Source organism: Pseudophryne corroboree, chromosome 4, assembly GCF_028390025.1.
Source record: "Pseudophryne corroboree isolate aPseCor3 chromosome 4, aPseCor3.hap2, whole genome shotgun sequence".
Lineage (NCBI taxonomy): Eukaryota > Metazoa > Chordata > Amphibia > Anura > Myobatrachidae > Pseudophryne > Pseudophryne corroboree.
This window is the reverse complement of record NC_086447.1, coordinates 482,509,173-482,522,566: the sequence shown is the minus strand read 5'-3', so window position 1 is coordinate 482,522,566 and position 13,394 is coordinate 482,509,173. Positions and strand designations below refer to the sequence as shown.

Sequence of the window (13,394 nt, the reverse complement as noted above, 5' to 3'; positions counted from 1 at the left end):
TGGTAACGAGGTGGAATTCAACCCTCTATATGCTTCAGAGGTTGGAGGAGCAGCAAAAGGCCATTCAAGCCTATACAATTGAGCACGATATAGGAGATGGAATGCACCTGTCTCAAGTGCAGTGGAGAATGATTTCAACGTTGTGCAAGGTTCTGATGCCCTTTGAACTTGCCACACGTGAAGTCAGTTCAGACACTGCCAGCCTGAGTCAGGTCATTCCCCTCATCAGGCTTTTGCAGAAGAAGCTGGAGGCATTGAAGAAGGAGCTAACACGGAGCGATTCCGCTAGGCATGTGGGACTTGTGGATGCAGCCCTTAATTCGCTTAACAAGGATTCACGGGTGGTCAATCTGTTGAAATCAGAGCACTACATTTTGGCCACCGTGCTCGATCCTAGATTTAAAGCCTACCTTGGATCTCTCTTTCCGGCAGACACAGGTCTGCTGGGGTTGAAAGACCTGCTGGTGACAAAATTGTCAAGTCAAGCGGAACGCGACCTGTCAACATCTCCTCCTTCACATTCTCCCGCAACTGGGGGTGCGAGGAAAAGGCTCAGAATTCCGAGCCCACCCGCTGGCGGTGATGCAGGGCAGTCTGGAGCGACTGCTGATGCTGACATCTGGTCCGGACTGAAGGACCTGACAACGATTACGGACATGTCGTCTACTGTCACTGCATATGATTCTCTCAACATTGAAAGAATGGTGGAGGATTATATGAGTGACCGCATCCAAGTAGGCACGTCACACAGTCCGTACTTATACTGGCAGGAAAAAGAGGCAATTTGGAGGCCCTTGCACAAACTGGCTTTATTCTACCTAAGTTGCCCTCCCACAAGTGTGTACTCCGAAAGAGTGTTTAGTGCCGCCGCTCACCTTGTCAGCAATCGGCGTACGAGGTTACATCCAGAAAATGTGGAGAAGATGATGTTCATTAAAATGAATTATAATCAATTCCTCCGCGGAGACATTGACCAGCAGCAATTGCCTCCACAAAGTACACAGGGAGCTGAGATGGTGGATTCCAGTGGGGACGAATTGATAATCTGTGAGGAGGGGGATGTACACGGTGATATATCGGAGGGTGAAGATGAGGTGGACATCTTGCCTCTGTAGAGCCAGTTTGTGCAAGGAGAGATTAATTGCTTCTTTTTTGGGGGGGGTCCAAACCAACCCGTCATATCAGTCACAGTCGTGTGGCAGACCCTGTCACTGAAATGATGGGTTGGTTAAAGTGTGCATGTCCTGTTTTGTTTATACAACATAAGGGTGGGTGGGAGGGCCCAAGGATAATTCCATCTTGCACCTCTTTTTTCTTTTCTTTTTCTTTGCATCATGTGCTGATTGGGGAGGGTTTTTTGGAAGGGACATCCTGCGTGACACTGCAGTGCCACTCCTAGATGGGCCCGGTGTTTGTGTCGGCCACTAGGGTCGCTAATCTTACTCACACAGCTACCTCATTGCGCCTCTTTTTTTCTTTGCGTCATGTGCTGTTTGGGGAGGTTTTTTTTGGAAGGGACATCCTGCGTGACACTGCAGTGCCACTCCTAGATGTGCCCGGTGTTTGTGTCGGCCACTAGGGTCGCTAATCTTACTCACACAGTCAGCTACCTCATTGCGCCTCTTTTTTTCTTTGCGTCATGTGCTGTTTGGGGAGGGTTTTTTGGAAGGGCCATCCTGCGTGACACTGCAGTGCCACTCCTAGATGGGCCCGGTGTTTGTGTCGGCCACTAGGGTCGCTTATCTTACTCACACAGCGACCTCGGTGCAAATTTTAGGACTAAAAATAATATTGTGAGGTGTGATGTGTTCAGAATAGGCTGAAAATGAGTGTAAATTATGTTTTTTGAGGTTAATAATACTTTGGGATCAAAATTACCCCCAAATTCTATGATTTAAGCTGTTTTTTAGGGTTTTTTTTAAAAAAACACCCGAATCCAAAACACACCCGAATCCGACAAAAAAAATTCGGTGAGGTTTTGCCAAAACGCGGTCGAACCCAAAACACGGCCGCGGAACCGAACCCAAAACCAAAACACAAAACCCGAAAAATTTCCGGCGCTCATCTCTAGTGTTTACCCAGTAGCTGCTGTTTATGATAACTAAAATACTTTCTTATTAGCAAGCTCAGGAGAGCTCACTAAAAGCACCCAGCTCTGGTCGGGCACAGATTCTAACTGAGGTCTGGAGGAGGGGCATAGAGGGAGGAGCCAGTGCACACCAGGTAGTACTAAATCTTTCTTTAGAGTGCCCAGTCTCCTGCGGAGCCCGTCTATTCCCCATGGTCCTTACGGAGTCCCCAGCATCCACTAGGACGTTAGAGAAATTGTGAATATTGTTTTTAGTAGCAGTACTACAAGTCCCAGCAAGCCTCCCCCGCAAGCTGGTACTTGGAGAACCACAAGTACTAGCATGCGGTGGAAAACCGGGCCCGCTGGTACCTGTAGTAGTACTACTACTAAAAAAATACCCCAATAAAAACAGGACACGCACACCGTGACAGTACAACTTTATTACATACATGCACACCAACATACACACATACTTACCTATGTTCCCACGAGGCTCGGTCCTCTTCTCCATGTAGAATCCTTGGGGTACCTGTGAAAAAAATTATACTCACATAATCCAGCAAAGAATCCGACCTTTGAATAATCCACGCACTTGGCAAAAAAATAAAACGGAAACCCGACCACGCACTGAAAGGGGCCCCATGTTTACACATGGGACCCCTTTCCCCGACTGCCAGGACCCCCCTGACTCCTGTCAAAGAGGGTCCCTTCAGCCAATCAGGGAGCGCCACGTCGTGGCACCCTCCTGATTGGCTGTGTGCTCCTGTAGTGTCTGTCAGGCAGCACACGGCAGTGATACAATGTTGCGCCTATGCGCTCCATTGTAGCCAATGGTGGGAACTTTGCGGTCAGCGGTTGACCGAAAGTAACCTCACAGCTGACCGCAAAGTTCCCACCATTGGCTACAATGGAGCGCATAGGCGCAACATTGTATCACTGCCGTGTGCTGCCTGACAGACACTACAGGAGCACACAGCCAATCGGGAGGGTGCCACGACGTGGCACTCCCTGATTGGCTGAAGGGACCCTCTTTGACAGGAGTCAGGGGGGGTCCTGGCAGTCGGGGAAAGGGGTCCCATGTGTAAACATGGGGCCCCTTTCAGTGCGTGGTCGGGTTTCAGTTTTATTTTTTTGCCAAGTACGTGGATTATTCAAAGGTCGGATTCTTCACTGGATTATGTGTGAGTATAATTTTTTTCACAGGTACCCCAAGGATTCTACATGGAGAAGAGGACCGAGCCTCGTAGGAACATAGGTAAGTATGTGTGTATGTTGGTGTGCATGTATGTAATAAAGTTGTACTGTCACGGTGTGTGTGTCCTGTTTTTATTGGGGTATTTTTTAGTAGTAGTACTACTACAGGTACCAGCGGGCCCGGTTTTCCACTGCATGCTGGTACTTGTGGTTCTCCAAGTACCAGCTTGCGGGGGAGGCTTGCTGGGACTTGTAGTACTGCTACTAAAAACAATATTCACAATTTTTCACAAGGCTATCAGCCCCCCATCCGCCGCCCTTGGATGGGGGGGGGGGGAGGGGGGGACAGCCTCGGGCTTCACCCCTGGCCCTTGGGTGGCTGGAGGGGGGGGGGGACCCCTTGATTGAAGGGGTCCCCACTCTTCCAGGGTACCCCGGCCAGGGGTGACTAGTTGGGTATGTAATGCCAGGGCCGCAGGGACCAGTATAAAAGTGTCCCCCGGCTGTGGCATTATGTACCTGGCTAGTGGAGACCGATGCTGGTTTTAAAAATACGGGGGAACCCTATGCTTTTTGTCCCCCGTATTTTTGGAACCAGGACCAGGCGCAGAGCCCGGTGCTGGTTGATTAAATATGGGGGAACCCCTGTCAATTTTTTCTCCATATTTTTTCAACCAGGACCGGCTCAAAGAGCCCGAGGCTGGTTATGCTTAGGAGGGGGGACCCCACGCAATTTTTTTTTCTGTTTTTACACTAAACAGACCCTTTCCCATAGATAACCATGCACAGATCTCACTGATCCGTGCATGGTTATCCAAACTCGACTGGAAAAAGCAGGTCTATTTTTTTGCTGCTTTTTTTAACGAATCGGAAAAAAACAGACCCGCACTTGAGCACTCAGAAACTAACACCCAAATACGAATGAATAGTGAATGCCCGTATTCTATGAAATAACAGCCGCGTTTGACCGATGGTCTATTCCAGGCATTCCCAACCACGGTCCTCAAGGCACACCAACAGTGCAGGTTTTAGTGATACCCAGGCTGCAGCACAGATGATTAAATCAAAATAACTGAGCTGCTAATTAAGTCACCTGTGCTGCAGCCTGGATATCACTAACACCTGCACTGTTAGTGTGCCTTGAGGACCGTGGTTGGGAATGCCTGGTCTATGCATTCGTATTTCGGAAGGTTGTCATTCAAACCATTACGAATAGACCAGACACTGCCGAGATTGGTGCTTAGTGAATTCCCGGATTGGGACTTAGAAAAAAAAACACAAATCGGCCAAACTCGGATTTTTAGTAAATACTGACCCAGGTCCGAGAGACCCTCCCCAAACAGTTCCTCACCCTTGTAAGGTAAAACCTCCATGTGCCTTTTTGAGTCGGCATCGCCTGTCCATTGCCAAGTCCACAGGACCCTTCTGGCAGAAATCGACATTGCATTTATTCTAGAGCCCAGTAGGCTAATGTCTCTTTGAGCATCTCTCATATATAGGACAGCGTCTTTTATATGCCCCAGGGTCATTAATATAGTATCCTTGTCTAAGGTATCAAGTTCCTCAGACAAGGTATCCGTCCATGCTGCTACAGCACTACACACCCAGGCCGAAGCAATTGCCGGCCTTAGTAAGGTACCTGAATGTGTATAAATGGACTTCAGGGTACCCTCTTGCTTTCTATCCGCAGCATCTTTTAGGGTGGCCGTATCCTGTGACGGCAGGGCTACCCTCTTGGATAAGCGTGTTAGAGCTTTGTCCACCCTAGGGGAGGATTCCCAGCGTAACCTGTCCGTTGGCGGGAAGGGATACGCCATAAGCATCCTCTTGGAAATCTGCAGTTTTTTATCTGGAGATTCCCAAGCCTTTTCACATAACTCATTTAGCTCATGTGAAGGGGGAAAGGTCACCTCCTGCCTTTTTTCCCCATACATATGAACCCTCTTGTCAGGGACTGGGGTTTCCTCTGTGATGTGCAACACATCCTTCATTGCTATAATCATATAACGGATGGCTTTAGCCAATTTAGGCTGTAACTTTGCATCATCGTAATCGACACTGGAGTCAGAATCCATGTCGGTATCTGTGTCAACAATTTGGGATAGTGGGCGCTTCTGAGACCCCGACGGCCTCTGCGACATCGGATCAGGCATGGGTTGAAACCCTGACTGTCCTAAGGTTTCAGCTTTATCCAACCTTTTATGCAAGGAATTAACATTATCATTTACAACCTTCCACATATCCATCCAATCAGGGGTCGGCGCCGTCGGCGGAGACCCCACATTCATTTGCTCCCGCTCTGCTTCCACATAGCCTTCCTCGTCAAACATGTCGACACAAGCGTACCGACACACCACAAACACACAGGGGATGCTCTTTTTTGAAGACCGTTCCCCCACAAGGCCCTTTGGAGAGACAGAGAGAGAGAGTATGCCAGCACACACCCCAGCGCTATATGTCCCAGGAATCACACAGTAACTTAGTGTTAACCCAGTAGCTGCTGTATATTATGTTTTTGCGCCAAATTTATGTGCCCCCCCTCTCTTTTTACCCTCTTCTACCGTGAATCTGCAGGGGAGAGCCTGGGGAGCTTCCTCTCAGCGGAGCTGTGGAGAGAAAATGGCGCTGGTGAGTGCTGAGGAAGAAGCCCCGCCCCCTCAACGGCGGGCTTCTGTCCCACGTTTCTGTACACTATTATGGCGGGGGCTCATACATATATACAGTGCCCAACTGTATATATGTGTAACTTTTGCCAAGAGGTCCTAATTGCTGCCCAGGGCGCCCCGCCCCTGCACCCTACAGTGACCGGAGTATGTGGGTGTAGTGTGGGAGCAATGGCGCACAGCTGCAGTGCTGTGCGCTACCTCAGTGAAGACTGGAGTCTTCTGCCGCCGATTTCGAAGTCTTCTTGCTTCTTTCACCCGGCTTCTGTCTTCCGGCTCTGCGAGGGGGACGGCGGCGCGGCTCCGGGATCGGACGACAAAGGGTGAGATCCTGTGTACGATCCCTCTGGAGCTAATGGTGTCCAGTAGCCTAAGAAGCAGGACCTATCTTCAGAGAGTAGGGCAGCTTCTCTCCCCTCAGTCCCACGATGCAGGGAGCCTGTTGCCAGCAGATCTCCCTGAAAATAAAAAACCTAACAAAGGGGCAGATGTATTAACCTGGAGAAGGCATAAGGAAGTGATAAACCAGTGATATGTGCAAGGTGATAAAGGCACCAGCCAATCAGCTCCAATATGTAAATTAACAGTTAGGATCTGATTGGCTGCTGCCTTTATCACCTTGCACATATCACTGGTTTATCACTTCCTTATGCCTTCTCCAGGTTAACACATCTGCCTCAAAATACTTTCTTATAGCAAGCTCAGGAGAGCTCACTAAATAGCACCCAGCTCGTCCGGGCACAGATTCAAACTGGGGTCTGGAGGAGGGACATAGAGGGAGGAGCCAGAGCACACCAGAATCCAAATTCTTTCTTAAAGTGCCCATGTCTCCTGCGGAGCCCGTCTATCCCCATGGTCCTTACGGAGTCCCCAGCATCCACTAGAACGTTAGAGAAATTATTTTGTTTGAAGCAGTCAACAGTGAGGCAGAATACTGTACATTACATCACTTGTGGAAGAGAGTTCATCCTAACTATGTGGATCCGGTCACAGGATCCCCCTAACTTAAAAAATAAAATAAAAATACAAATTGAATAAAGTTAGTTCTAAAAAAAATTCCTTGCAAAAGTAAGAATAGTCCAGATATGTAATTTACCTGCACTCCCTCCAATCAAGAAGGATAAAATGACATGGGAGAGCCTTCAGACTGTCAGTAAATAACTTCATTCCACCCAAAACGTGTTTTGTTTTTGATTTTAAGTAAATTATCATGAGTATAATATAAACTGCTGGTGAGGGATCTTCAGTAATGTATCTAACACACTAGAAGAGCAAACACCATCTGAATATGAAATTATATGGTTTCATATTGCTATATCCACATACAGTATAACTCTGAGGACAGAGTGGACCTTGCCTGTTAACTGTCCTCCACCATTAAGTCCAGACTATGGGACCCCCCAATGCAATGGGAGCAAATATATGTATTTCTTCTTAGGTAAACACTGGCTGCTGTTGCATGTAGCCCACATATGCTGGATGGCTTTATTGCTACACTGCAATTTTAATTGAACACACCCCTCCCAAATCTAAATCTCTCCAACATGGCTTTGCCAAGGTGCAAAATTTCTCTTTTTGCTTTGTTCCCAGCCCAGAATCAGCACCTGTGTGAATAATCCTAAAACATGTGGTGTGACAGAGTGGGTGTTGAAGGTAAATTCTCCGCACACGTGCCTAGTATAATATGCAAAGGTCATCATTGCCGGTGCCCTCCTTACACTGTAGGAACATCAGAGCTGTGCACCTTATATAGTCACACGGCGTTTGCTGTGTGCAGTCATCAGTGCCCCTCTGCGACATAACAAATATAAATATGTAACGTGAAGATCAGAGTGACGGACATATAATACAATCGTCAGCAGCCCTGTTCAAGCCAAAGCCATGCTGCTGCCTACAGAGTGTGCCTCGTCTGTCACTAGTATAGAGCGTCCAGCCGCGTCCACCTCACCTCACTGATGATCAGCCACAGGCAGACTGCGCACCGCACACACTGGCTAGTTCTGCGTTGACCTCTCAGCAGCAGCAGCTATGTGCAGTATGTATCCCAAGCCTCCATCTGATGGTACAGGGGTCCTTCCTCTTCCGCTCGTTTAACCTCTCCCTCTGCTGAAGATGACAGTAATAGGCTGCGCCCCCACTGGAGTGATTAGTAACTGCAGTGTTCTCTCAGATTTCGTGCTGCAACTCTGCAAGGTCAACAAATACACATTCTGTACTGTAAATTAGTGCATAACGATCTAACTAATATCACAGTATATAGTGTTCTTATTGCAGCAATAGATGCTGTGTCATTGTTTGGGAATTACTGTATATTATTAAAAGAGTTTTCACAAGCTGAAACGAATTGCATTAAAAAACTGACCTATAGGAATAATACTGCTAGCTATAGCTATATGTGACTGGTGTTTCACAAATGATGTTTGTATTCAGCCCTATCAGAACGTTTTTGGGGCTAAATGGCAAATAAAACAACCACAACCTAAAGTTCTCTATTATCCTAATTAAGTAATTGTAGGAAGGGTTTGGTACAAGCTAGACGTGTGAAGACATTTTCAAATACTTGTTCTCTTGCCAAGCAAATTGCAGTACCAATAGTGATGATAATCAAGGGCTCTGCCAGGCGCCGTAGTGCGCATGCGGGAAAGCCGTAGCAGGACAGCGATCGCCTCTGCCTGATTGACAGGCAGAGGCGATCGATGGGCGGGAGGGGGCGAAACGGCGGCGTTTGGCCACCGTTTCATAGGCGCGGTCCGGGCCAACGCAGGCGTGGCCGGTCCGAATGGGGGGCTGGCCGCAGCAGCTGCGTGACGTCATACGCAGCCACTGCGGGCCAGGGAGTGAGGAGTAGCTCCCAGCCAGCACGCTAAAGCTGCGCTGGCCGGGAGTTACTCCTGAAGTGCAAAGGCATCGCTGCTGTGCGATGCCTTTGCACTTCTGCGAGGGGGCAGGGACTGACATGCGGGGCAGGCTAGCCCCGTGCTGGGCGTCCCCCCGCATGTCAGGAAAGATGATCGTAGCTGTGCAATATTTAGCACAGCTACGATCAACTCGGAATGACCCCAACAGTCAAAAGGCTCATGCACATTATAGCAGTCCCGGCGTTTACCATAGAGCAGGCCTGGCTAACCTGTGCCTCTCCAGCTGATATGAACTACAAGTTCCAGCATGCCTTGCCATAGTTTTGCTATTAGAGAATGCTAAAACTGTGGCAAGGCATGCTGGGATTTGTAGTTTCACAACATCTGGAGAGCCACAGGTTGGCCAGGCCTGCCATAGGTGGTCAAGAACCAATGTTTTACCATTAGTGGCATCCCATCAACAATGAAACAACTCACCATTCTTTTACTAAGTACACTGGACAAACTAACCTGTCCAGCATGTTATATACCCCCATGGCTAGCACAAATAGGGCCTTATTCAGGTTTGTTAGCAAAACTATAAATAAACAGATCATCCGTTTGCACATGCACTACATTCGCATAGCAAGTGCGTGGACTTTCACAATGTGATCGCATCCCGGCATGATGCAATCACATAGTGATTGAAAGCCGACAGGTGTTCCAAGGGAGCTTGGTGGAGATTGGTGCAGGAAACGCAGGCGTGTCATGGTCGTTTTTGGTTTGGGTTGGGGACATCACATGCGATCGCTGTAATGGAAAACTTTGCTGCGTATGCAGGGGGACAACCGGTATTTCAGATGGTATTCGATTTCTGCGATGTGTTCGCACTTCATATGCTGGGCGGCCTTGCCAGAGGTGGATTTAGACCTCATGGGGCCCTAAGCAAGGCAGTGATTTGGGGCCCCCCTTCCTCAAACAATCCACCCCAGTTAATCAGTGTATGCACCAAACAGTAGTTGTGCCGCTTACATGCCTATAGTAGTTATGCCCCTTACACACACAATACCCACTGTAGTTGTGCCGCTTACACAAACAATGGCCACTATAGTTATGCCGCTTATTCACATAATGCCAACAGTAGTTGTGCGCCTTACACACACAATGCCCACTGTAGTTGTACCACTCATACACATAATGCCCACTGTAGTCGTACCGCTTATAAACGTAATGCCCACTGTAGTTATGCCCCTTACATACACATTGCCCACAGTAGTTGTGCTGCTTATACGCATAATGCCCACAGTAGTTATCCCCCTTACACGCATAATGCCCACTGTAGTTGTGCAGCTTATACACATAATGCACAGTAGTTATGTCCCTTACAAACACAATGCCCACTGTAGTTGTACCGCTTACTCACACAATGCCCATAGTAGTTATGCCCCTTGCACACACAATGCCCACTGTAGTTGTGCCGCTTATTCTCATAATGTCAACAGTAGTTGTGCGCCTTACACACACAATGCCCACTGTATTTGTGCCACTTATACACATAATGCCCACTGTAATTATGCCCCTTACACACATAAAGCTCACTGTAGTTGTGCCACTTATACACATAATGCCCACAGTAGTTATGCCCCTTACACACACAATGCCCACTGTAGTTGTGCTGCTTACACACACAATGGCCACTGTAGTTGTGCTGCTTACACACATAATGTCCATAGAAGTTGTGCCCCTTACCCCTGCCCTTGGAGCCGGTGGCAGAAGCTGGTTGCCAAGGATAGGAGCCTGGAGCCCCGCCGTCCGCCAGGACCGGGAGGCGGGACAGGTGGTGCCAGGACCGAGAGATGGGACAGGTAGTGCTGGGAACGGGCAAGAAGCTGCTGGGGAAGCAGACATCACCGTACAGTCCAGCACCACCCCGCACTACAGAGTTTTCTAACGTAAAATAAACTACAGCTCCCGACAACCCTTGCTGCCAGGAGCTTCCGAGGGGGCAGATGTATTAATCCTTAAAGAAAGATAAAGTGGAGAAAACTAAACTACGAACCAATCAGCTCCTAACCAAAGTCGTAACTAGGCATTTTGGTGCCATGTGCTATAAAGAGCATCCGCTACCCCTCCCGCCATATTTAAAATAGGTACAGTGCACACCGAAGGCATGTGCAAAACATAATAGTATTTTAATTACCTACCGGTAAATCCTTTTTTCGTAGTCCGTAGAGGATGCTGGGGTCCACATTAGTACCATGGGGTATATACGGGTCCACTAGGAGCCATTGGCACTTTAAGAGTTTGAGAGTGTGAGCTGGCTCCTCCCTCTATGCCCCTCCTACCAGACTCAGTCTAGAAACTGTGCCCGAGGAGACAGACATCTTCGAGAGAAGGATTATACACAGATAGTGGTGAGATTCATACCAGCTCACACATACAAGGCAAACCAAGCTAACTAGCTTGAAAACTCAGCAACCGCTGAAACCTTACTTACCAAGTAACAATGCAGTACTCAACTAAAAACAAAGTTGTACTGAACCAGATAACAACTGCAGGAAAACGAAGCCGTGGGCGGTTGCCCAGCATCCTCTACGGACTACGAGAAAAGGATTTACCTGTAGGTAATAAAAATCCTATTTTCTCTTATGTCCTAGAGGATGCTGGAGTCCACATTAGTACCATGGGGATGTACCAAAGCTCCCAGAACGGGAGGGAGAGCGCGGAGGCTCCTGCAGAACTGATTAATCAAACTTTAGGTCCTCAGAGGCCAAAGTATCGAACTTGTAGAACTTTGCAAACGTGTTCGACCCAGACCAAGTAGCCGCTCGGCAGAGTTGTAAAGCCGAGATACCCCGGGCAGCCGCCCAGGAAGAGCCCACCTTACGAGTAGAGTGGGCCTTATCAGACGTAGGACATGGCAAGCCTGCCGTAGAATACGCATGCTGGATAGTGAACCTGATCCAGCGAGAGATAGTCTGCTTAGAAGCAGGACACCCAATTTTCTTGGGATCATACAGGACAAACAGAGAGTCCGATTTTCTATGATGAGCAGTCCTCCTCACATAGATTTTTAGAGCTCTTATAACACCTAAGGACTTTGATGAAATTGAGGAGTCAGTTGCAACTGGCACCACAATAGGTTGGTTGATATGAAATGCCGACACAACCTTCGAAAGGAACTGCTGACGCGTCCAGAGCTCAGCTCTGTCTTCATGGAAGATCAAGTAGGGGCTTTTGCATGACAAAGCCCCCAACTCCGACACACATCTGGCAGAAGCTAAGGCCAACAAAGTGACAGCCTTCCACGTGAGAAACTTGACCTCAACCTCCTGTAGGGGCTCAAACCAGTGCGACTGAAGGAACTGCAACACCACGTTAAGATCCCATGGCGCCGTAGGCGGTACAAAGGGAGGTTGGATGGCAGAACTCCCTTCAAAAAAGTCTGAACCTCAGGGAGGGCAGCCAATTGTTTCTGGAAGAAAATGGATAGAGCCGAAATCTGGACCCTCACAGATCCTAATCTCAGGCCCATATCCACACCTGCTTTCAGGAAGAGGAGAAACTGTCCCAGTTAAAACTCCACCATAGGAAACTTCTTGGACTCACACCAAGATACATATTTTTTCCAAATACGATGGTAATGTTTAAATGTTACTCCTTTCCTAGCCTGTATCAGGGTAGGAATAACCTTGTTCGGAATGCCCTTCCGAGTTAGTATCTGGCATTCAACCTCCATGCCATCAAACGTAGCCGTGATAGGTGAACGGCCCCTGCTGTAGCAGGTCCTCCCGAAGAGGCCTTGGCTCTTCTAGCAGTAGATCCAGTAGATCCGCGTACCAAGTCCTTCTTGGCCAGTCTGGAGCAATGAAGTGCGCTTGAACTCTTGATCTCCTTATGAGCTTTAGAACTCTTGGAATGAGTGGAAGTAGTGGAAACACGTACACCGACTGGAATACCCACGGAGTCACTAGGGTGTCCACCGCCACTGCTTGCGGGTCCCTCGACCTGGATCAATATTGCGGAAGCTTCTTGTTGAGACGAGAGGCCACCATGTCTATTTGGGGTACACCCCAAAGAACTGTTATCTCCTTGAACACCTCCGGATGGAGACCCCACTCCCCTGGATGGAGATCGTGTGTGCTGAGGATGTCCGCTTCCCAGTTGTCTACTCCCGGATGAAGATTGCTGACAGCGCCAATGCGTGTTTTTCTGACCTGAGGATGATTCTTGTTACCTCTGACATTGCAGCTCTGCTCTTCGTTCCGCCCTGACGGTTTATGTAAGCCACTGTCGTTACATTGTCCGACTACTTGAATGGCCCGATTTCTAAGAAGATGGGCTGCTTGGAGAAGACCGTTGTAGACGGCTCTTAGTTCCAGAATGTTTATCGGCAGGCCGGCTTCCAGACTTGAAAAACTTCCTTGGAAGGTTTCCCCTTGGGTGACTGCGCCCCAGCCCTGGAGACTTGCATCCGTGGTCAGAAGGATCCAGTCCTGAATCCCAAACCTGCGGCCCTCCAGAAGATGAGGTAATTGTAGCCACCAGAGGAGTGAAATCCTGGCCTTTGGTGACAGACGTATTCTCTGGTGCATGTGAAGATGAGATCCCGACCACTTGTCCAGGAGA

The 13,394-nt window shown here is 48.6% G+C and overlaps 1 protein-coding gene across 1 annotated transcript in view; it reads right to left on the bottom strand.

Annotated features, from left to right (window-relative positions):
• MTRES1 (mitochondrial transcription rescue factor 1) overlaps window positions 1–8,033 on the bottom strand; it is a 38,880-nt gene extending 30,847 nt beyond the window's left edge. The window contains exon 1 of the mRNA XM_063917066.1: window positions 7,877–8,033. The gene's annotated coding sequence lies outside the window, so the exon portion shown is untranslated. The remainder of the gene's footprint in view (window positions 1–7,876) is intronic.
• Window positions 8,034–13,394: the final 5,361 nt, after the last annotated feature.